General features: G+C 38.3%; 1 protein-coding gene across 7 annotated transcripts in view; it reads right to left on the reverse strand.

Annotated features, from left to right (window-relative positions):
- APBA1 (amyloid beta precursor protein binding family A member 1) overlaps nucleotides 1–24,275 on the reverse strand; it is a 69,304-nt gene that overhangs the window by 44,566 nt on the left and 463 nt on the right. For 2 of the 7 annotated variants that reach the window (XM_053931726.1, XM_053931724.1), the window contains exon 2: nucleotides 23,805–23,847. The exons of 3 other annotated variants lie outside the window; for them this stretch is intronic. The gene's annotated coding sequence lies outside the window, so the exon portion shown is untranslated. Of the gene's footprint in view, nucleotides 1–730; nucleotides 777–3,640; nucleotides 3,722–23,804; nucleotides 23,848–24,275 lie in introns of those variants that run through there. 2 more of the 7 variants (XM_053931729.1, XM_053931728.1) reach the window with 2 other exon arrangements.

Below are 24,275 nucleotides of genomic sequence, written 5' to 3' on the forward strand. Positions count from 1 at the left end.
AAGTTGTATTCTCAGGGCACAGTACATCTGAAGCGCCTGTTTCTTCTTCCTAGAGAAGCACACAACAATTAGATACAACACAGTTATCTTTCTGGAATCTACCTATAATCAGTTAAGATGGCTTCTTTCCTAAAACATGGTGAACACATTTCTAATATTTATAACGATGGCTGCCTTGAGACTAGTAGGGCATCTCAGCCTTGCTGAGTAAAAAATCTCAAAAGGTTATATACTACTAGTGAAGTCTGCTAAGAATAAAAACTATGCAGGGAACTGAAATAGGCCTATCTAGCCCATAAGGTTTTATTTTTATAGAACAGCTTCAGCTATTTGGAACCTTGTCCTATATGTTTAAGATGCAGTGTCATAAAGACGACATGTAATGTCCTTTTGGCTACCTAAATCAAGATATATATCCATAAATAAAATACAGCTTTAGCTTGTGACCGATAAGTACTAAAAGAAAAGGTACTTATTGGAAGACTGCTAACTTGAAGGATCTATAAAAGCATGTGTCAATTGCCAAGTAAAAAAATTAACGTGAATATGAAATAGAACTTGGATCAAATCTAGTAAACTGAGGCAGGGAGGCTCAGGTGGCACTTTGCTGACTAAATGAGCTCTGTGCAGAAGTAGGAATAATCTCCTGTGATGAGAAAGCAACAGCATTGTCACTTGCTCTCTGTCAGAGAAGTTGACAGGCAGGCAAGCCAAGGTGTGAGTCACTTACATTATACTTCCACAGGAAATCCAGAGGGTGCAGCTTCCAACTCAGAGAACACTCCTTGTTTTTGTTACATCTAATGTTTTAGCCCTTTAAACACAGGAGTCCTTATTAAAAAAAAATTACAGTTGTAAAGTAATAGCTAATAAATCACATGAGGTGGACCTATAAGGATGTTGTACACAAACTAATCCCTTTTCAAAATAACTATGAAAAAACCCAATTTGGTTTTTTCCACTTAATGAAGGTGTGTTAGTAAGATTTCAGTGACAAGATAAAGTCTTTTCCTGCTAAGATTTCCAAGACATTAGGAAAGAATGGGCAAAATACAGGTGTATATACTGGTGTGCACCAGAACTAAACACTCTTCCCCTGTCAAAGCATATGGTAAGAAATCAAGAACAACAATATTGGACAGCTTTCCACTTTTAGCCCAGAAAAAGGGTAAGGATGCCAAGGTGCAAGAGCTCTTTGAAAAATCCTTCCCAAGAAGGATGAGAGCAGAGGAACACATTCGGTACAGGTAGCTTGGTTTACACCCTGCAGTGTGAGCTGCAGATTGAGCTCTGGGTGGCAGGAGCTCCAGGCAAGAGGCTGGGAAGTGACAACTCTTTGCATAACACAGGACCCAAAGATGCTGGCACCAGCCAGGTGGATGGACAGGATGGATACTGAGACTTGGGCGGAGCCATAGACTCGGCAGGAGAAGTGAGACTTTGGCACACTTGGACTATGAGGGGACAAGAGCCCAAGGGTTCCTTTGTTCAGGCTCCCTCCTCCGAGGCTCAGAGCTTGAGCTGTTTCTGTGTTATGGCACCATGAACAAATGCCTTTATGCCTTTAACCAAGCCTCTGCTGTGGGAAATCTGGGGTCATACTGGCCAAGAAACCTGGGCTGACCCTGTGAGAATGTGTGGGGGTCCCATCAGGTCACTGGAGTGGCCACCATGAAGGGGCTTTGGTCCCAGCTGTGACAGCCCCTGGTGGTGGGAGAGTGACTGCCAGAGCCTTGTGAATGGTCAGGCTGGGAAGGTTCTTTATATGGCCTGGTTTCATTGAAGTAAATTATAAAATTTCCACTCCTTTCCACATAGACAGAATTAGGTTAAAATAGAGGGTTAATTAAAAAATCTAACTAAATTTATTGCATTCAACTAGCCCCTGACTTGTGACTCAGTGTCATTGGTCACTCCCAGAACAAGGGTAGTGCTAGTCAAAACAAATCAAGTAACAGATAAACACAGGATAATGATCAACTTTCTTAAGTTTTATCATGTGTCCTGATACATCTTTAATTTAATTATGTTTTTAGAAAAGAAGGCAAAAAATCGGCTACATGAAGATAACTCAAGCCAAATAAGGTATCAAATGCCATAATTTTTATGACAATAAAAGTGATACTTGCTGAAAAAAACTGATAATTGCTGAAAAAAAGTTATCCTGTTTTAGAAGTTTTAATACATGCTTGCAACATAATGAGTTTTATGGATGCAGCATTGCATTCTTTTTCCCAGTCCCTGGCGGCTCGGGGAGCCCGGCTAGGCTCAGCGTATTGTCTGGGAGCCCAGGGTTGCCACGTGGTCTGGGCACTCTGGTTTAGTGCACCGGCGTGGGCTGGCCGCGCTCTGTAACCGGCACTGAGAGGAGGCAAAGAGGCGAAGGAAGGCACACCCTGTCCTTGCAGTTGGCTGGAGAAGATTTATTGCCGCATGGTGCTGCGGTGGAGAGCAGCGACCGCTCCCAGCGCCCGCATGGACAATATGGCGACGAGACAAAGGAATGCAAGGGGTTTTATAGGGGGTGGGCAGACATGGGTAGAAGCCCCCCTCGCATCAATGGGGACAGACAATGGGGGAGTGACATGGACCACAGCAACCAATGGGAACACGACAGGGGTGGATACAGGGTTCTGGGACGAATGGGAATGCAGGGATAGGGTAACAGACACAGAAGTCTCAGGAATGAACAGGGGGGTGACCACAAGACTGACATGGGGATGCTCCAATGGCAGACAACCTGGAGTGAACCACTGTGAGGGGAAATGGGGGTACATAGAACTGGCTAACTAACATTTAACAGAACCCCTGACGAAACCAACCTGGGATGCAACATATGGACAGACAGCATCACTGACATGTCTTAGAGAGATTACAAACCATACAAAATATGGCTAAAAAACATCTGGGAGATCCATCATTTTCCTCTGACAAAGTCATAGCTTCCAAAGTTCCATGTGTAAAATTTTTCTCATTTAAAGAATACTCTCAGCTTGACTTCAACTACTGATATCCCAAAACTTTCAAGGTTGCATATTTTGAAGGGATGAAGTGGAAATGTTAAGCTTTCTAAAAGCTTTTTACTGAAAAACACCCTTCTGTTTGCCTTTCCTCCAATAAATTAAATCCAAGCTTTTAATTTTGAAAAAATAACTTATTATTTATTTTGAAATCTAAAAAAAATTCTTAGTTGTTTCAAAGTAAGTTGACTTAGAAATCTGATTTGAATGGATGGCCTTAGGTCAGCTCAGTCCCAGTAATCTTCAATGAAAAGTAAGCTTCTGAGTCAAGAAAAATTTTTTTGTTTAACAATCCGTCTTTAGGACAGTGAATTAATGAACACCCATGAAGATTGGGGGTTAGAATTTACTAAACCTCTGTTTATACATGGTAGCTGGAAGACTACTAAACCCCACTTATTATCTATTCTTAGCAGCCCTTTCCTCAAACAAATACAAGGCCTGCCTGATCTTTCCCACCAGACCTGCAAAAAACCCTTTATTTCCTGCAAGCAAACAAAAATCAATAATCTACACAAAATGCTATAGACAGAAGAGAATATAAGCAAGAGAGGTTATCCAACCTTGGAAATATAGACACAGCACCCATCTGAATGATATTATAGTTTCACATTAATTACCCAGAACAGCAGCTGTGCTCTGGTAATCACACATATTTGGGAAAATGCTCTGTAAGCGCTCTTAGCTTTGCACACAGGACTTGATGGATGAATCTGTGTCCACAATAGAGAAACCAGAAGTTGATTACTATTGCAACTAACTCTTTGCTGAAGGTTAAACTACCTTCCTGTCTGTAAAGAAGAAAAAAATTAATATATTCACATATTTCTTAAGCAACATAAAGTTGAAAGTTTAAGAATTTTTCTCTACTACTTTAAAACACCATCTTAGAGCAGACTATCATCTCAGAGCAAGAACTCAACACACATGCCAAGTTCTACTCAGGAAATTATAGGCAGTAAGAAAATGTGGAAGTGTGAGTATTCAGATTCCAATTTAGTTTGTTATTTCTTACCAAAGTCCAGATGAATAACTGTTTGATTTCTCATATATGCAGGCAGAAAGAAAACAATTGTTATTATTATTATAAATAATAATAATAAGGGTTTCTTTTATAAGAGCATTATGCATCGTATTTCCACAATTTAACAATGACTTGAATAAAAGCTCACACTCTTTATATGTCTGTATACTACATTTACTGTCTCAAAACAAAGCTGTGTGCTACATTGAAGCTAGACTACACACACACACACAGTTTTCTGTCACATAAAGGATAACAGGATAACTCAGGAAGGGACCATAGGAGGTCTCCAGTCCAACCCTGCTCAAAGTACAGCCAGCTTTGAGCTAAGAACAGGTTTCTCAGGGCCTTATCCAGCTGGCGGTTGATAACCTCCAAGACCAGCGATGGCAACAGCTTGTCTGGGCCCCAACACCAGCACTGGACTGTCCTTGCGGGAAAAAACGTTTCTTCCTTATATTCAGTTTCAATTTCCCTTGTTTCAGCATGTCTCAGCTACCTCTAACCCTCCCGCCCACTGCACACTACTGTGAGGAGCCTGGCTGCATCTCCCCCATCCTGTGGGCAGTTGACATGGAAGCCATCCCTCCTCCCAACTGAAGCAGACCTGGTCCCGCAGCCTCTTGTGCATCTCTTGTGGCTTCCCATCATTTCCCACCAGTATCATCCCTGTGTCAGGGACTCAAAAGGGAGGCAGTACCCAGGTGGATTCTAGCAGGCTCTGAGCAGAGGGGCTAGTTCCTATCCTACCCTCTCTCTCAGAATCATGCCTGAGTCATACTGCCCCAGGTGCACCTGACCCTTATTTTGCTGTCTGGGCCTTGTCCCAGATCTGCTACTTATCCCCACCAGACCCAGCCTGTATCATCATAAGGGGTAGTTACATACATACATATTATTTTTGGTAATTAATTATTTCATTTATAAGAAGCATAACTGTTTCTCCTTATTTGGCAGTTGAGTGTGTGAGCAAAATAATTTTGTCTTCCTTGAAATACTTCAGCCACATTCACCCATGTCTTCCATGAAAAATAGCTATTCTTTTAACATACTTACACGTATCTCCAAATGACACTAGGAATACAGAGGCCTCTGACTGAATTTTCAAAGGCATCCCACCTCAAGTGGAAGTCTTCTTGGCACATGCACTGAGAAATTTCTTAAAACACCTGTTTTTCCTGACTTCAGCTGAAACATAAACTTTAAGAGATTTAGAGATTTTAGAGGACCTAAGATTTTAGTTAGAGATAAGCCTTACTAGGAAGAAGGTTTCAAGTACTAGCTAGTTTATCTCTTATTACTTATTTCTGAGTGACAGCAGGACATCAGGTATCTGCTTCCATTTACAGAAATTAAGTAAGCAAGAGCATGTAAGGGCTGCGGGCTAGCAAAAACTCATGAAGGAACAGTGAAATCCCACCAACAAAGGTATTTTATTTAAAGATCAGAGTCATAACTGAAGTTACAAACAAAAAAAAAAAAAAAAAAAAAAAAAAAAAAAAAAAAAAAAAAACAACCAAAAAAACCCACAAAAAACCAAAACAAACCTCAAAAAACCAAAACAAACAAAAAACAACAAAAAAAACAACAAAAAAAAAAAAACCAAAAAAAAAAAAAAAAAAAAAAACAAAAAAACACAAAAAAAACCCCAACCAACCCCGCCCCCGAAACCCATCAAACAAACAAACAAACAAAACCCCTTGGTGGTTTCAAACTGCAATATTCCTAGAATTAAATGCTACTTCAACAGATTCAGTCTTCTAGGTATACTTGTAAGTATCTAGCAGGGGAAAAAACACCTCACAAGAAACAAGAACTATGGCACAAAACAACAGATGCAAAGAAGAAGGAAACAGGAATGCATACATACAGGTTACAGGAGATTAAGTTTTTTTCTCTTCTTTACATGGGCAGCTGTCTCTTGTACTCTATTTTCAGTTGCCATTTTAGCCCATATAATAAGCCCAATCTCATCTCTAACCATCAACTTCTAACACTTGCATATCATTTTACTACTTCTATTTCAAGAAGCTGCTGATTCAGTCCACATTAAAGTCAGAAATATTTTGTCTGTCAATCATCTGTCAATTCAGACAATAATATCCAAGACAGAAAACAAAATACAAAACAGAAACGAAAATGCCAACCCTTCCCATTATGATGTGCTAATACATCAATTTTGACAGTCTAAATTCTACTTTATCACAGGGAAAAAGTTATACACTAAATCAATCTACTGTCTTGAAAATTTATTTCTAACGGATGAGTTTTCCTTTTTATAACCCATTATTTTCAATTATTTGCCACTACAGCAGTAGTTGCACTGTAGTGACAGTGATAGCAAGGATTCCAAATTATTTCAAATATTTATTGAAAAATGTCAAGAAAACATTTCAAAAAAATAAAAGGTCTGATTATCACAAAGTTCTGTATTTCTTCTGAAACTACTCTCTTGAGGAGCTCATTCATTTGTAAAACCATTATTGGTGCAAATAAAAATACTACTATTAGCTGCATGACCTTTTTAAGAAAGATGACTACAATTGAAAAATGACAAGTGCTGAAACTAAAAACAGTCCTCTAAGGATTCTAATAATCTCCTTCAGTAATATTTTATTCAATTAATCATAACTTAAGTCTCAGACAGAAAGAAAAAAGGAAGTAAAAAAGCAAAATGAAGTAATCATGGTCTGACATTTAGCTTATGGAGAATTATAAATAAATAGTTTTTAACATCAAAACATTTAAATTGTGTTTTTAGAAATATAATTGAAATTCTGTACTTCATATAGCATCAACTCTTTAAAGATCTATGGAGAATGCAAATACCAAATCACCAAAGCCATAAGCAAGAATGAACTTATAAAGCACAAACAATAAAATTATTATCTGTTCATAAGCAATTTTGTGGAGAGCCAATTATATATGTGAAGTATACAGAATTTTTTATTCAAGTTGATATCACTCAAACAAAAATGCTGGCACAATTAAATCTTCATTAAAGATTTAAGATATTCTGTCCCTGATTTTCATTTACTGTTTACCACAAAGAAAACAAAGAGCCACTCAAGCTTCTAAGATTATAACCTATAAATAACATTACACTGGAAAACAACATCCTGTGATTAAAGAGGCTGGAAGGTAGGCTGTTTTGCTAACAAACAATAGTTTCAAGTGACTAAACATTTGTTTATTTCTCACACTTAACTTTTTTAGCCACTGGCCAATTCTTAATTTATTTTGTAAGTCTCAAAGATAATGGAATTTCTTAAAGCTTCAGAAGTAATCCCAGCAGGTGGAGGGTGAGGTCCAGCAACAGTCAGCTGGCCAATCCACACATGGCATGACCAGGCCCACAGCTCAGCAGGTCTTCGGCATGACCCTATCCTCACCCTCTTCTTCATGACCACCTTCCTGGCTTTCTAGGGAGATGTCTACTAAGGATATGGGGAGTAGACAAGAAAGCAACAGACGAGTATAAGAACAGTAGACTTATGAAATCGTTATAACTCTTACAAAAATCAGGCTCTTTTTGTCTTTGTGTAATTTCTTATGAGTGTTCTCCTGCAAAGCATGGGAGGAATCACAGACCCGTGGCCGCATTTAGTGCATCACACAGAGCCTCAATGCCAGCCTCCCTTCATTTCACCAGTCCTGGCTTTGGATCAGACAAATCTCCTACATCCTCTCATGGAAATTCTTCCCCATAGCAGCACTTTTCTGTCTACACTGTGCTAGCCACTCTTGTGTCAGGTTTTGTAACTTCACTTTCACTCATCTCCAAACACAAACTAACTGTATTGTGAAAGTGAGTAGTTCAGACAGCCTACTGCTTTGAATTATTTAAGATACTGAAAAAGCTTTAGATTTTGAAACACTTGGGGCTGACACAGTTCTATACCAGTGTGGCAGGGATCAGAAGGTGCCCCACCTTCTCTTGCCAGGTGCTGATGCCAGGGCCAAGGAGCAGGCAGGCAACATGGTTACAGGTCATACATGGGAAGATATTTCGTTTGCCTGTTGAAACATTTTTAACTGCAGGTCCATTTTATGAGATTCTATACAAATTTCCAAATATCACACTACCAAAAAGTTCAACTCCTTCCCTGTGTACAGAATCCATCTACTTTGTAATCAGTTCTTTAATAAATGATGTCCCTGTTTGGATTTACTCCAGAAATTATTTCTTCTAAATTTTGCAACCTGCATATTGGAATTTTCTGAGTTCTGAGAAGACCATAAAGTAGGGGCAAGCTATGACAGAAAGCAAAAGATAAAGCATAGGAGGGACTGTACAAGAGCACAACTCAAGTACAGAAATGTAGCATTGTCACTTCACTGAAAGACTATTTTACCATTCACCTATTACTTCTCAGAAGAAGCTAAAAAGATAGCCAGAAAATAAGGATGAATAGTGCCTCTTTCATCCCAAAAGAACACGGAGTATTTCACTGCTGGCTTGTGTATTAACCTATACAGTCTGTCCCAGTGGACAAACCCCTGAAGAATTCTGCACAAGGTAGTGTGGTATCATGATTCATATTAATGCCAAAAACACTGACTAAATTGTGTAGAAACTTAGAAGTAAACAGACAAAATATTAAATAAAAGCTTTTTAAAGTTTCTGCATAATCTAAAAAATACATCCATATTGTTAAAGACAGGCAATTTAAAACACCTCAGTCATTTATGTTGAAACTATTGTATGACTATTGTTTCAGGAATTTTTTTCTATCTATCTCATTCCCACAAACATGATCTGGATAAGAAGGAATTTTTTCTTAAATTCCCTCAAGCTTCATAAGCCTGAGGCAAGCCTAGTGTTCTCCACATTAGAGGAGAATTTAACTGCTCACAGTAAAAAATACCTTATTAACAGAAAAATTGCCATGAAACAGCTGCTCAGAGTCCAAATTTACAAGCTTCTGCAGTTTTGGAGGGGTCCTGTTTGTGGTGGGTTTTGTTTGATTGGCTCAACAAAAATTAAAAAAAATCATACATCAACCAAGCCATTCTGTTAGGACAGTGCATGCACAAGGAGAATATTGTCTACATGCAGCTCACAAGGGGGAGGAATAAAGTTACTTACACAGATTACTTTTTTGAGAGCAACATAAAAAACAACAGCAACAAAACAAACAGAAAAAAAAAAAAAAAAACCAAACAGCAGAAATGTGGAACTTGTATGGCAAAATTTCTTTCAAATAGAATATGGGCATGTTCTCCTGAGGCGTCAATGCCTCTGTGCCACCTCAGCTCAGTTTCCTAGTAAGCCTTTGACAGTATAAGTAACAAGCATATGGATTACACAGCAAGGAGGGACCTCCAGTTTATTCTAAATAAAAGTAAATCCACAAAATTGAATACAGTTTTGTGCTAATGGCAGGATTAGAGTAAAGCTACAGAGATTTAAATCAGATGCCTCTGAATTGTTTTCTCCTCATCAAAAACATTGCTTCTTCTAGATTCCTGGAGCAGGCAAAAATCACTATTTGGGACTTGGCTAATTCTGCTAGAAACAGATCAGTGAGACCTGCTAAGTCAAAAAATCTTAAAGACTCTTAGACATTTCTATTTCATACCTTTTCAAATATCTAAAGATTTGCAATCCTGGGATCCCCAGGAAAAAATCTCATTTAGGTAAGACATAGCTAAGCTCAGAAAATATGCTGTTGATAATACCTTTCACTCCCACTAATTTCCACCTCAGAGATTTTGTATGTTGAGGCTCAAAAGCATAACCTCAGCTGTTATCCAGGGCTTCCACAATGCCATGCTCAACTAGCCTATTCATAGCTCAGAAAAAGGCTTTACAGAGCTTTACTAGCTATTCAAGACCAAGCAGTTAGTGAAAATGTAAACAGAAGCATGCAATGTAATAACTACTAACAAAATAAAGTCAGTGTTACTTTAAATTAAAAAGGTCATCTCCTACACAGAAAGGATTACCAATTAATTACTTTTCTCCTTACTCCGTCAACACTGAAGCAGCAATGTCACCTCCATTGCTTTTTATTGTTGCATTACACATAAAGCAAACAAAGAAAAGGTATTTTTCAGGTATTTCTATGATTTTTCAAATAATACACATTCAAGTTAAACCTCTGCACAAGCTTTAGTGAATCTTACCAGAAGTCATGGAAGACTGTGAAATCCCTTAATAATAAGCTCCAGGCATCAGGCAGAAGTTGTTTAATTACATATTCTGTATTTATTGAAAAGATAAAGCTAACGTTATTAGTATGCTGGTTGAAATCACAAAGTCTGCACTTGAGCTGCCCAACCATTTCACCACTCTCTCAATGACTTCTGATCTGGGTTACATATGCAGCAACAACATCAGCAACTTACTATCAAACTTAGAACCAAACCCAGAAGTTAAGAGCTCCTGGCAGATTTTCTGGTGTGCCTTCAAATACCTCACACAGCACAGCAGAAGTAGAGCAGTCACAAACCACAGCTGGCAGGCAGGTCACCAGGACAGCTGGTAACTTCTCTGTTTCACTGAACAGGCTTCACATTAGAAATCAGAGCTGCTGCAGGTCTTTTGCAACACCCCACCAGAGCCAGCAACCACGTGGGCACACAGCTATGGGGATCACACAACTTTCTACTAATATGCTACTTCACCATTATTCCAATTTTAAAGATCTAGAAAGGGTTGTCAAATAAATTGATTTTATACAGATTTCAAAAGCAGGAAAAAGATCTTAAAAATATAAAATTTATCCGTAACTGCTGTGTACATGTTGTAAAAGGTGCTTTATTGAAAATGGTAGTTTTTCAGCTCTGACTCAAAACCCTCTTTTTTGGAAAAGCTACGGGGTAAGGGAAGAAGAAATAAAATGTACAACCTCTTAGACTGTTCAATACTTGCAACCAAAATACATCCAAGGAATTGACTAATTCAGTGACATGCCATACAGTGATTTCTTCAATTCTGAGTAGCACTGAACCCACAACACCAGTTTCATACAACTGCAGTCACACCATGTGCAATCAAAACTTCAGCACACTCACTCAATGGAGACAGCCTTGATGCCTGATTATTGCCTTTTGGTCTGCTGCAAGTTGTGGTCATGCAACAGGCACCACTACCTGCTTTGTACGCTGAAGGAATTATGGTGATGGGCAACATGTAAAATGCAAGTCAGAATGATTACAGCAATAGTCTACAGAAATAAAGTTAGTAGTTCTTCTACTACTAACAAGCATTTCTACGATGTCAGATTTTAAAAGCATTGGAAAAAAGATTAGGAGAGAAGCAACAACAAGAATCTTCAGGTTTACAGTGGCACTGCTTGAAACTCCTATGGGGAAGAAAAGAAAAATGTTCTGAAATAGCTCAAGGTATATTGCAACCAAAATATCTACTTCACCTTTTCATTAAAATGTTTGCATACAAAACACAGCACCTTCTTTTGATAGGTAGCTGTGGCAGTCAAAGATACTTCAGCTAGAAATGACATTCTCCCTGGAAAGAAAATCTAACAATCAGGAGCTAAAAGAGTTTTTGTTAAACTATATTAACACCCAAATCCCATAAAGAATTTTTCAAACCTATTCCCCAGCAGTGCTTCTGCTAATTCATCACTACTATCACAGTTACTCACAATAGTTACAATTATTTTTTCCAATATTTTAAACTCTGAAACATCCATGTCTGTTTTACCACTTTCAAAAAAATTAACTAACCCTCTTCCCATGTTGGCCATTATTTCAATTGAGGGTGTTTGCCCAATTTTTACTATTTTTGTCTAAACTCTTTTTTACCTAGCATTTGATTGCACTCCCTTTGCCACTCACTGTGAATCCATCTGGTCCTTACACATGAAAGATGATTTTTCTACAGGTTTTACTTCCCCTGTATTTTTGAAGGAGGAAAGGCAAGTGGCACAAATTGTGGTAGTAATGTGTGAAATTATATCAAAGATAGATCCATTGGTACAGGAGACGCTTGCTAAAAACATTACAATCAGCTGCAGAGGAATATAAAAAGTTGCTACAAAGCATAACCATATGCAATTACACTACAATCACCTGATCTTCCTTTGTAAGACCAAACAGATATGGTACATTCCCAAACTCTACTGTGTATTACTCCAACTTGAAATATCATGCTAAAAAAGTTGACAAGTGAAAAAGTCATGGAATGCTGCTTCAAGGACAAAGCTAAAATTCAAAATAATTTACCACATCATCAAATTGTTTTTCTCATCAAAAAAGCAACATCAGAAAACTACATCTAGGGACAAACAAGAAAAGAAAAGCTGCTTAAATCAGTTTCAAGGATAAATTCATCCTGGATTGTAAAAAGCAAAACTATGTGAAAATCCCTCTGAAAGAGATTGTTCAAGCTGAGGATTGCTCCCTAAAGTATTGTTGAAGCCCCTGCACCACTGAGTATTCACCTCTCTGAAAATGTATCTTCTCTTACTCCCTGGGAGATTATTCCACAGTCTGGTAGACATCAGCGTTGAGATGTTTTTTTCCAATGCTTAGTTCCTTCTCTATCTCACCATATCATTCACAGTTAATTCCTTCTCAACATACATAGCTTTGATTCATACTGTTTCTACCAGGGCTTTTTATGGTTACAAGGTAAGATTATTCCTTTTTATTAACAAAAAGGAGATAACATTTTGTTCCTCTCAAATTATTAAGCATCATTGCTGTCCTGTGAACATCTTTGTGTTACTTGTACAAGACAAGCAACCTAAGCTGTAAAATGCACAAAACTTAGGCAGAGTTCAAAAGTTTTTAAGTGCATTTAAAGCAAAGAGCTTCAAAAGCAAGACATGCTTCAACACTAGAAACTTGCTATCAAGATTCTAATTACTCTTAAATAATTTCTTGTACTACTTGTTCTCTCTCTTCAACAGGTAAAAAAATTTGCAGAGTGAAACCTTTTCCTCACAAGAGACATTAAAAAACATGGACTTTTGTCATGCCTCAAATGTAAAGAATTGAAGGAAAAAGAAAAAAAAAAAAAGCTTTTTTAAATTTAGAAACAAAATGCCATTTTCACAGAGTAGACTAACTACCCAATTTCTGCCCAAAATCACTGTAGTTTTTTCTTTGACAGGGCAAGGTTTACCAGGTAAAATGGAAAAAGAATCCAGGAATGTATTTGTTTCTAACAAATTGAATAAATAAGCCAAACCCTCACCTAAAGCAGTGTAGAATCACAGCAGCAACAACAGCGTAAGTTCATTGGCTGATCAGATCACTACAGAAGTGCCATGCACTTGATATGCAGACAAGAACAAGAGAAACTGTCCATGTCAGGCACAATGAGGTCTTCTGTTCCTGTAATTCACTAAGCACCTTAATCAGCAAGGCACAAGAAAACCAAACACCATCTTATTAATGTACACAGAGATAGCACCCCAACAATATATTTAGTATTAATAAAAAGAGGTAAATGTAAAACTGAGAAAAATTTCTTACTTTGACCATAAATTCACAAGGGCACAGGAAAGGGAAAGACTTTCCCTGAGTCTGATATATCAAAGCTATGCATAATGGCCACCACCCACTACCAAGTCTTCAGTATTATGTAACAAAGATTTATTTAGATGCTCTGGGCCAGTGGCTCCAAACTGCAGACTGCCAAACTGTTTCCATGTTCAGAATGGTCAAGCATCTGTCAATTTTTAAACTCTAACATACTGCCACTAATCCTGTCTATGACTGTCCAATAATTTTCAAGAGCTAAAGGTTGTGTTTTTTTCTGAAAAATATGTTTTTAGGTTAAATGTAATTCTCTCCCCAAACCTCCAACACAGGTTCACCACATCCTTTGCAAAGGCTTTTTTCTAACCTTGATCTAGTGCATATAAAAATCCGTCCATATATTACATCATTGTTTTTTCTTGGGAAAAACACCACATGTACTGTGAAGTCATGAACGGTCTACATTTAGAGCCAGAAGAATTAATCTCCTCAGGACAAAGAAGAACAAATAGAAAACACTATGACATTACTTACAAACCAGATAGGAGAGAAGAGAAAAAGAATTACTAAATCTCGACCACAAACATTTCAAAGGCATGTAAAATACAAAGTACCTACAGCAAAACTATTCACATAAACAAAACACTCCAGATGCAAAATACTGTATGTACATGAGATTATGTTCCACTTCTCACAAGTGCCATGCAAATGGCACTGAATGGTGACAATGCTATTCCTTAGAAGGAATTCAATTTTTACATTCTACACTTAGGAACAGGAAAAATACAATTATAACTAGCATAGAAGAAAGTTTCCTCTGAGGTACCTGGGTCTGAGACTGAAGAATCTGTGATCATAAAGATAATACTGGAAACAAAAAAGGAAGGCACTGCTACCACCCTGAGTCCTCAGGTTAAAACTTCCAACAATACCACTGCCACCTCATAAAATGTGTATCAAAACTGGTGTCATTTCACTCCATATTTGTTTCTGACACTTAAATGCCTCCTCACAACCAAAAGTGTCAAAAATCTCATCAGTTCCCAGTGTCAGTGCTCACTTGTTAGGCTATAACCATCAGCAAGAGCAGACTTGGGAGCCACTACAATAGAATTCAGAAAGCACTGGCTGTGGAGAAAGCCTATCACAGTTGATGAGCAACAGAACAAAAGCCTAGACTTCTAATGCTTTAGTCTCTCCTGAGCAGAAAATAGCTTCAGATTTACACCCCTGAAGCTTAATATGTTGGTCTGTACATCTTCTCTTTAGGCAGGACTGCAGCCAGAAGATTTGCTCTTTGGATAATGAAAGCATGTCAGAGATCTTTTGGGAGATTCCTTCCTCTTTGTTTAAAAAGTTCTTATTTCATGAATGTTGTTTTAAAACAGCTGTGATCATTGCTTCTTCAAGTGTCTTCAAAAGATTCATTTAACAAACAAGTGTGCAAGAATAAACAGACTTCAGAAATTAGTGAAGTCTGAAGACGTAATTCAGGCACAAGAGCAGGTGCTTTTTACATTGTATGCTAAGTGCCTGTTACATATTTGGCATTGCCTTGGTTACAGTAACTAACAACACACCAACATGCTGTGTCATCAAAATGCACCAAATGGATGCTTCAGTTACACAAATCTCTTCCCTTCCCCACTCCTCTCCTCCAAACAGGATGTAACTTTTAAGAACGGGGACAGGCACCAACATGGAATACCTATGTTGATAATCACTTCCCTGCCAAAGGGTAATCACTGTACCAGTAACTTTAGTCAAAATAATGCTAACATCTGGACTTAATCTTGTAAGCCACAGTGCCTGCAAGGTTTCAGGGAGTTTGACCAGGTGACCATGAACTATACAAAACTGAAAGTCTCAGTCAAGTTTGATTTTTTTTTCCTAAAAAATCTGCTTCTGTCACCAGCCTCAAGCTCCCTGGACACTGCCAGAAAAGGTGACTGATATTTCTTGCACATTCAACATCCCAATTTGTCTTCCTAGAGTAAAAAAAAAAATCCACTCCTCTGTTTCCCACATTTTCCCCACTATGAACTCACATTTCCTACTGAATGATGTCCAAGCAGACCAGACATAAGAACAGGGCAAGGCCTCCTCCTCATCGGGGGGCACCAGTGGAAAACAGATGGGTTTTCCAGGAGACTGCAGAACAGACTGCTACTTCACATTGAGCAACTTTTCTCTGCAACCACAACCCTCCTTCTGATAACCCACCAGTATTACAGGCTGTTTAGACTAAATGCAAAGAATTATAGGTAACTTCACAGCACAAACCCTCATATTTCAAAGATGCGATAGCTTTGCACTAGCAACAGTGTCTTTCCATCTGAGCATGAATGCCCACAGATGGCAGGTGAAGACCAATGAAACCTACCCTAAGGGGTAAGTTTTATCTGGACTGCACCCACTGCTCTGTACCTCACTACATCTGAAAAGTTAAAACAGACAAAGAGACCACCAAGGTTTGTACACTACTACACCATAGTAATTGTGCCAGATATTGCAAAAAGCCATGAAGCCACAGGATTCCTGTCATACACTGGAGAGAGAGAGAGTCTTCAATAGGCAGAGTAAATAAAGTGATTATGGATATGCACATGACTGGAGGAGGTTAGTCTTTGGGGGGGGGTGTGTGTGCCTGATTTTTGATACACTAAGCATAATAACACAGACACAGAATATTATAAAAACAGAAGAAGAGCAGGGCTGTTTGCATACTATCCTTCAGTCTTTAGAGTTCATATGATTACTAAATTTTCAGATTGATTTTGGAATTACTTTAACTGACTGAAAAAAAAATATGATCCTCTTCCTTCTACCACAAGAAACTGTGTTAGTCAGATCCTGTGACTATCCCATCCTGTGAATCCCTTTCTGGTAATTTCACCCTCTGGTTTTCAGGTGTAGAATACCTACAAAAGTATACATAACCCTTAGTGTTTCAAATGGCCAATGGCCAATGGCCCTAAAATGCTGCTTGAAAATACAAGTTTCTTGGGCAAGCAGCTAAAAACCTTTCTTTCACATACAAATGAAGTTCTGCTTCTTAATGTAAAAAAGGAACTCTTACCTTACTGCTGTTCATGCTATTCTGCTATCCAGATCATACCTGGTGTACATATACAAACTTGCACGACAGTGCCTGTGGATGCTAAAGATCATAACACAGACTTTAATATTGAAGATCAAAATTGAGTTGCGAACTGTCCAGATTTCAACAGTTACATACTGGAAGGAAAAAATAAAAAATATTTGAACCTCTAGTCATTATCTTCATGGATAAAGTGGCTGAAAAAAAGGTATCTTCAATAAAATATGAATTTACACATTGAAAATGTGACATATAAAAATTGTCTTTGCTCCATGCACAAAAAGGTTGTTCACTCCACTTTTAATTCCTAGAGAATCACAAAAATCAGTTTCGAAGTAGGGACCTTTCTACTTTTCTGAAAATCTACCGTATGAATGTTAACTGTATACAGTTGCTGTATACAGCAATTTTGCTTTTATACAAGCTGCAATTGTGCGCTTTTTTTTTTGTATTTCCTTTTCACGCAACTACATTTCCATGCTGACATTCAGCTTAAACTGCTCCTATTTGCTATCAGGAGGCAATTTATCCTGAGGGTGGTCTGGTAGGGAACCAGGTCTCGTTTAGGAAATGCTTTGTTGTCCTTGGTCAATGATAGCTAACAATGGGACACCAGTGACACAGGCACTGTCATACCCAGAGCAAGACATCAGCTGATGTTCCATGTCACCTGCATAACCAATATAGACCCAAAGAGTCATCCAATACATTACTGAGAATACTTTATATCTAAGAAAACAATTACAATGCACACACATCCCAAGCAATATATTCTTCTCTTTCCAGCTTACTTATTTGGCCTTCTTTGAGACAAAAATTTTGCTCAAGAGGCTAGATTATCTTGACTTCAAATCCAGAAATAGCCAAGTCTGTAACTAACAAGAAATAGTAGGGTTTTTAAAATAATGTAGTTCGATTTTAATCCAAACTATGTTTGATGTATTGTTGATCAAAGCATTAAATCTGTGTTACTCTCAAAATACAAATGTTTTATGTAGCTTTTAAATTTTCATTCAAAAGCAGTTTGACCTAAGCTGAAATAAAGACATTCAGTCTTCACAGCTTACCAAGGTAAAGAAATAGAAAGATATGTAAGGATGTGTTAAGTCCACACTCAACTTCAACTGCAAACAGAATCTGTGTGGGCCAAAGGGTGCCACACTGAAAGTACAATGCATTAGAACTGCCTGACTTGGACCTGACTTTAAACTAGGGCTAAGCAGTTAGACTAATCAACATGAAGCTGCAGTTAAAAGTCTAAAGCCTGGATGCTGAAGCTAATACAGAGTCAATATTATGAAGTACAGTGCTGTCCCCTCAGGCTAATGCCCATCTCCCCACCAAGAAGGCATCAAGCTCAAACGTCTTCTTCCCTTGCACCTTGCAGCATGGTCCTACACAAAGAAGATTTTGAGGACTTTTGGATTTTCTTAATGTTACGAAATAAAATTAAGATGCCAAAATCTGAATGATGCTGTGGCAGTCTCAGAAGTAGATTACATTCATCATTTATCAGCAAGGAATGATCGCTGTTAAGCAAGAGCAGAACCATAAGTTCATCTTTATTTATCACTGAGACAAAAGGCATAACAGTTGTGATTATCAGAAATATACACTAAGTCTGGGGAAAGGTTACGTAAAATGTCCACTAAAAATGGAATGGAATTACAAAGCTAAAGGCTGGTTTTGTCTGACTGACTCTTATTTAATACAAATTTCTGTCAGCTCACCACAGCCTTCTTACTGGGAGAGATTTTCTCATTAAGTTAAATGCGACTGCATTGTACATACATACTAGGAATGCTGTTTAATAAATCTTCCATTTCTTAAAAACAGTACTCTAATTTTGAAACCACTGCAAAATAAATACACAAAGAACATAATTTTCTAAACTTCTGGGCAATAATTTCCTCCATCTTGACCATCTTAAGAATCCAACTAAAAAAAATAAATTTCAGGTCATTGAACTGGCTAATACAGCAAATACACCTGTATTTCAGTACTTTCCTAAGGGAAAGTGGTAAGAAGGGCAGTGGTAAGAAGTACTTAAAAACTAGCACCCAACAGGAGGACATCACCATTACCCTCACATGCCTTCACCTCAACACTCCCACTGCCCTTCATCCAACATTCCCACTGTCCCCAAATGCCCTGCAGCAAAGCAAGCAACTTTCTGCAGGGCGGCTTGTTCAGTAGAGGATGAAGAGGGCAGTAGAAGCTGGAGGAAGGTTTCTGTCCAGCAGTCATATCCCACCCCACCAGGACTCCAGCAAAACCTGCTGCACAAGCTAGTATTGGACACCCATGAGAGGCACAGCACTCCAGAGCTTCCTGCCCTGGTTAAGCCAAGAGTTACAAACATGGCATGTGCAGCCCTTGTCTCAGTGACTTGATTTGAGCAGAGCTTAGATCAGATGGCATCCAGGGATCCTTTCCAATTAAAAATACTCTGTGATCATAAAAAAGCTGGTGTGAGAAAGCTGTTAAGGAAAAAGAAGGAAAGAACCCCTCAGCCCCCCACACATACCATACAAAAACATACCAATCTCCTCTTCCAACAGTGGAGGCAGTACCCATCCTCCTAACATTTACCTGGGACAGAAATATATAAAAAACCTACTGGTTTTGCCTGTTTTTTGGATTGGAAGTGTTAGTTAAAGCACTCTGCTGATGTTAGCCTGGGAAAAAACTGGAGCAAGAACTTGTACCCTGTGCTTCTCCACCTGACTTCGGTGAGAGCTTTTTTTCTCAGCTCTTCTTTTAAAAATGTTTTTCCCAATTTAATTTTATTTACTCTAAAGAGTTACACTCGAGACTTCCAAAGCACCAAGATTTCAAACATGATCAAATTCCCATCAGAATAGACACTACACAAATACATGATAACGCTAAGACTGTTGGCATGAACTGCAACTTGCACATCAGAATAAATAAATAAATTTTTTTAAATCCACAAATAAAGCATATATTAGGAAAACCAAGTCACCGTTATGTATGTTTAAAATCTTCCATTATGTTCTTTTTTCTTCCTTCTTCTGTTTTAAAAAAACTTTCCTTTTACCCAGACCATAGATTCTTGTCCACCCAAGTTTTGAGAAAGCATGTTTATTAAAAAGAAACCAAAATCAGAATAACCACCACAAGAAGAATGATCAGAAAGCTACTGTCTTATGTACAGAAGTGAAAATTCTTGCAACAAAATAAAAATATCTACTCAAATCAATATAGGGCACCAAACGTATAAATACTAGATATTGAACAAACACCTTAACCACATACATATAGAAAGGCATTTCTCATCCCCAAAATGGAAAAAATAAGGCAAAAGTGAGTCAGTGTAGGGTAGTCACTCAAACGATCTTTGCCAAAATGGGCAAATTTTGTAGCCTCCATGGCTCTGCTGTTCTCATGTTTTTCTGACCTGTGTTCAACTTCTGAGTTTAGAGTTTGAAAATTAAATACAGCAGGCATATTCCTGATATACAAAAAAGGTTCTGGAGAGTTTAATTAGTTAAAAAAAAAAAAAAAACAACACTAAGAGGATTCAGCCTGAATTCCAGGGATGTGTTGCTCAGTTGTGACTAACTCACAGACTTTTAATGAAGTTTCTCACTCCCTACAATTACATTTTTCTCAGATGGGTGACAAGGTGGTCGTCTTCTTAAGGAAAGCAGCACTTATGGAAGTGCTCATCAGAAAGAAAGACACAAGTAATTCTTAATTGCTGGCTTATGAACAAGATCTGACAGACCAAACAGCCCAAGAATAGGCTGGAAAACACAAAGGGAAGGTATATGGCTTAAAAAAAAAATACTTAAACATTCTGAATTTTTGGTTTTAATTGGAGAACATCAAAGGACATCTCCTCCTTTTGCTAAGTGATAGGAAAAATAGAGTCTCACAGTGTGGTTTACCTCATGGAGAGCAGATATTGTTTTAAATACGTCTAACACATTTATTTCAGCTTCCTTGATGATGTTGAAAACCCCACCACTTATCCACAGACAGCTATTTACACAGGCTCATGGGTGATGGAAACTTCTTGTGATGGAAATTTTTAATTAGACAGAAACCACCACAGGAGACACAACAGACCAGGTGAGATGCCACCTGCCTAGCAGCATCTCTGTAGAAACAGAACTGCATTTCATTCTTCCTCTCATGTCAACATGGATGGTTTCTAGCAGAAACGGTTTAGTGTGAAAACACACGTTTTTATGGTTCTGGAGTATCTTCAGCTAAATCATCTGCCATCCACAGCTGTCATGTACCCATTGTACTGTTTTTGTATTTATTTCTTCAGCATTAGGATAGACATTATCATCATGTGCATGCATCTGTGAAAGCAGCAAATAAAGATGTTTCCCTAGGCCCCTTCAATAAAGCAACAAGCATGCAGATTTTTAGCAGAACACTGATGCATGCAGTGGAAACAGAAAAATACTATCACATTGCTCTTAGTAGCTGACTTACCAAATCAATCATTATTATGAAGAAAAACCAATCAATCTGTTTCTCAGAAACCTTTAACCCCTACGCAATATTACTGACAATCTATTTGAAATAAATGAGCAGAAGGTTGTTTGCTAGAACTCTCATTAAAAAGGAATCTTCACCTTCTAGAAATTAAAAATGCATTTTTCAAGGCTTCACTTAAGCCTATGCTAATAAGATCTTCTTCAAAGTTAAGATGTAATTAGTCAAGCTGCACTGCCTATGGACAACACGTATTAAGCTATCTGAAGCACCTCTTATATTTTTAATAACCTTTTTTTAGATCTTAAGAAAAAAGGTCTGATTCTTTCAATTCATAATCTCATGTAAATCCAGAGCAGCTATGATCAATAACAGACAATTCATGCGCCAAGGGAAAAATGCTGAATTTGAAGTATCTAGGCCATGACATACAAGTGAAAAGTTTTAGCTCTCAGCTTGGTTTTTCCTGCATTTTCACGTTTCTATTTGAAGACTGAACCTTATATTATAATTCCTTTTTTGGTTTTTTAGCATGTTCATTTGTTTTGGTTACTAACCCTGAACTCACATACATGTAGCAACATGGTGTTTATTTTCCCGGCTACCTTTTCTGGACTTATGATTACTATTTCCTGCTTTTGCTTGCCATAAACATTACCACACACTGATACAATCTAAAGCCAAGCAACAAAACCACTGCAAATGACTAGCTATGCTGGCCTGTTAAAAATACAAAACAAGCAGCTGAACAGGAGATTCCATTTTGTTTTACCCTCATGACTTTTCTGCTGGCTGTAGTGCTGATAAGCACTGCTTATAAAAAAAAAAATGTTATCTACATTTCAAAGATGCACACAGTCCTCATATTGAAGGTTTTTTAAGTTTAAGAACATAAGCATTGCATATGACTGTGGGTTCAAATGGTATCAAAGAAGTTAGAAGCCGGCTCCTGGTCCAATTAAAATCCATTCAAATCTCATATGCAAAGAGTTCAGGTTTCTCATTTGTGTTCCTATTTAGATATATCAACTTTAGCCTCAAAATTAGTACTCCCTTTATTCAAAGTGTTATGGATTACTTACATTACCACAGAGCAAACAAAATCTTCAGATTTATAAGATGTTTTATATCTTCAAAAATCCACACCCAACTTCCCTGCCCCAAAATAATAAGGGCATGGCAGACTACAAGATTCTCGCCTTTGGCATCCATGAGGCCACTACATCTTGTATCACAAAAGCTCTTCTAAAGCATTAGCTCTCATGTTTTAAATACATGAAGGCAATTCTATTAAATTAAAAAAAAAAAAAAAAAACCGCAAAATAAATACCAGAATGCATTCCCTTCCCAACAGATATGAACTTGTAAACTTGTCATAAACAAAGGACTGAGAAGGAAATTAACAACTCAGCAAAATGTGAAAAGGATTTCATATTAAGTAACCAAACAGGTTACTTAAAATCTTTGGCATGTCTCCCTCTTAACACACCACAACTATCTTTTCTATCTACCTAGATGCATCAAATCCCCTTCCCAGCATTCTTACTTTTTTTTAACTGACGAGCTAATCTGTAAATACTTTTGATAGCCTTTCAATAGGCTGGCCATGCATCTGTTAAAAGACAGCATAGTCGCCAGAAAGTTTGCTATTTTAAGGGCACTAAGATAATGCACTAATGTAAAATAGAAGTATCATTTTAAGCTACAACTAGAAATGTCCAAAACTCAGAGCAATGAATTACATGATTCACAGTACCCAGCCAAACTTGAACCACGATTACTTTGCAGAAATCAGTCTGGCCTAAAAGCTCACTGATATATCAATCTCAGACCACATTTTCCAAGGAAGGCAAGCTGTCTTTCGCTAAGGTTTACATTTCACTCATTAAACATCCAAAACACTCATCTAAGGTGCTCTACAACACTAAATGTTCTGCTTTTTCAGAGTTTCTTGTGATCGTGCCTTATTATTCACCTGACACTTAATTTTTTCTGTACAAACATGCACGAATGCACAAAATTCAACAGTAACTGCTCTCCTTCCCTCCTGAACAGCACTTCTAGACAGTCTATCCTGATCCTTCCTCCCACAGCATTAGAGACAAAGGTAAATACACACCTCACTTTTGATTTGGCAGCACATAGAGAATAAACACATTCTATGTCACCATCACCTTTGGGAAGAATAGACAACATGTGCTCGTTCCTGATATGGGCTGCAAATGGAGGTGCAGGTGGTCCAGATTTAATAGCAATGCAGCAGAACCTGGAGTTCTATGACTGGAATATTGGCAAGTTATTTGGAACCCCACGGGCCACAGCTGCAGAGCAGACACAAAACTGCAGCCACCTGGGTGTACTCTTATCAGCTGGTGTAACGTGACGCATGTCAAAGACAAGAAAAACGCTACATGACTGATCTGCCCTACACCCACATTAGCTCACTCTTAATGTATGCAGAGTCAGGCAAATATCTCTGCCTTTCGTTCCTCAGCAGCTATGAAAACAGCCAGATCTGCAATGCACTCTCTAAACCAAACTGCAATTCCACAGCCCAAAAAATTTACAACAGGAGAAAGCAAAAATATGTAGTTTTCCACCCTAGACCCACAGTCCCATCTCTCTTAAAGAGGAGATTTATGATAGCAGTAAAACAAGTCTTGGTAGACTGCTCCTATTGACTCTGATCTTTACAGAAAGCAGATGTAATGCATACGGCTGCACTGACCACGACTCTGATTCTGGCAATCATTGTTATCAAACAGCTTCTCCTGAAAAAAAAAAAAAATAAAAAAAAAAATCAAGACGCCTTCCTTTTTCTGAAAACAGAACGTGAAGGTAGCAGATGTCACCTTCCCCCCAGCCCAGGGGTGGAGAGCATGCTCCACGGGGAGGACGGGGAGATCCAGGCCCCCCTTGGGTTCCCTGCTGCAAACCAAGACGCGGCCGCAGACCCCGGCAGCATCTCCCGACGGAAGGGGCTGCCGATACCATCCTGATGCGACGGCGACCATTAGATCGCCGGATGCGAAATCCCCACATTGCTCCCTCCACCCCCCCCCCCCCCATTTTTCCTTTCCACCAAAGAAAAGGTGCGCGTGAGAAAAAAAACCCTAAAATATAAAAAACAGCAAACCAGTGCACTGGGGTATGCACGGCTCCACACAGCATTATTCTACACACATCCCACCCCCACCAA

Source organism: Vidua chalybeata, chromosome Z (assembly GCF_026979565.1).
Source record: "Vidua chalybeata isolate OUT-0048 chromosome Z, bVidCha1 merged haplotype, whole genome shotgun sequence".
Lineage (NCBI taxonomy): Eukaryota > Metazoa > Chordata > Aves > Passeriformes > Viduidae > Vidua > Vidua chalybeata.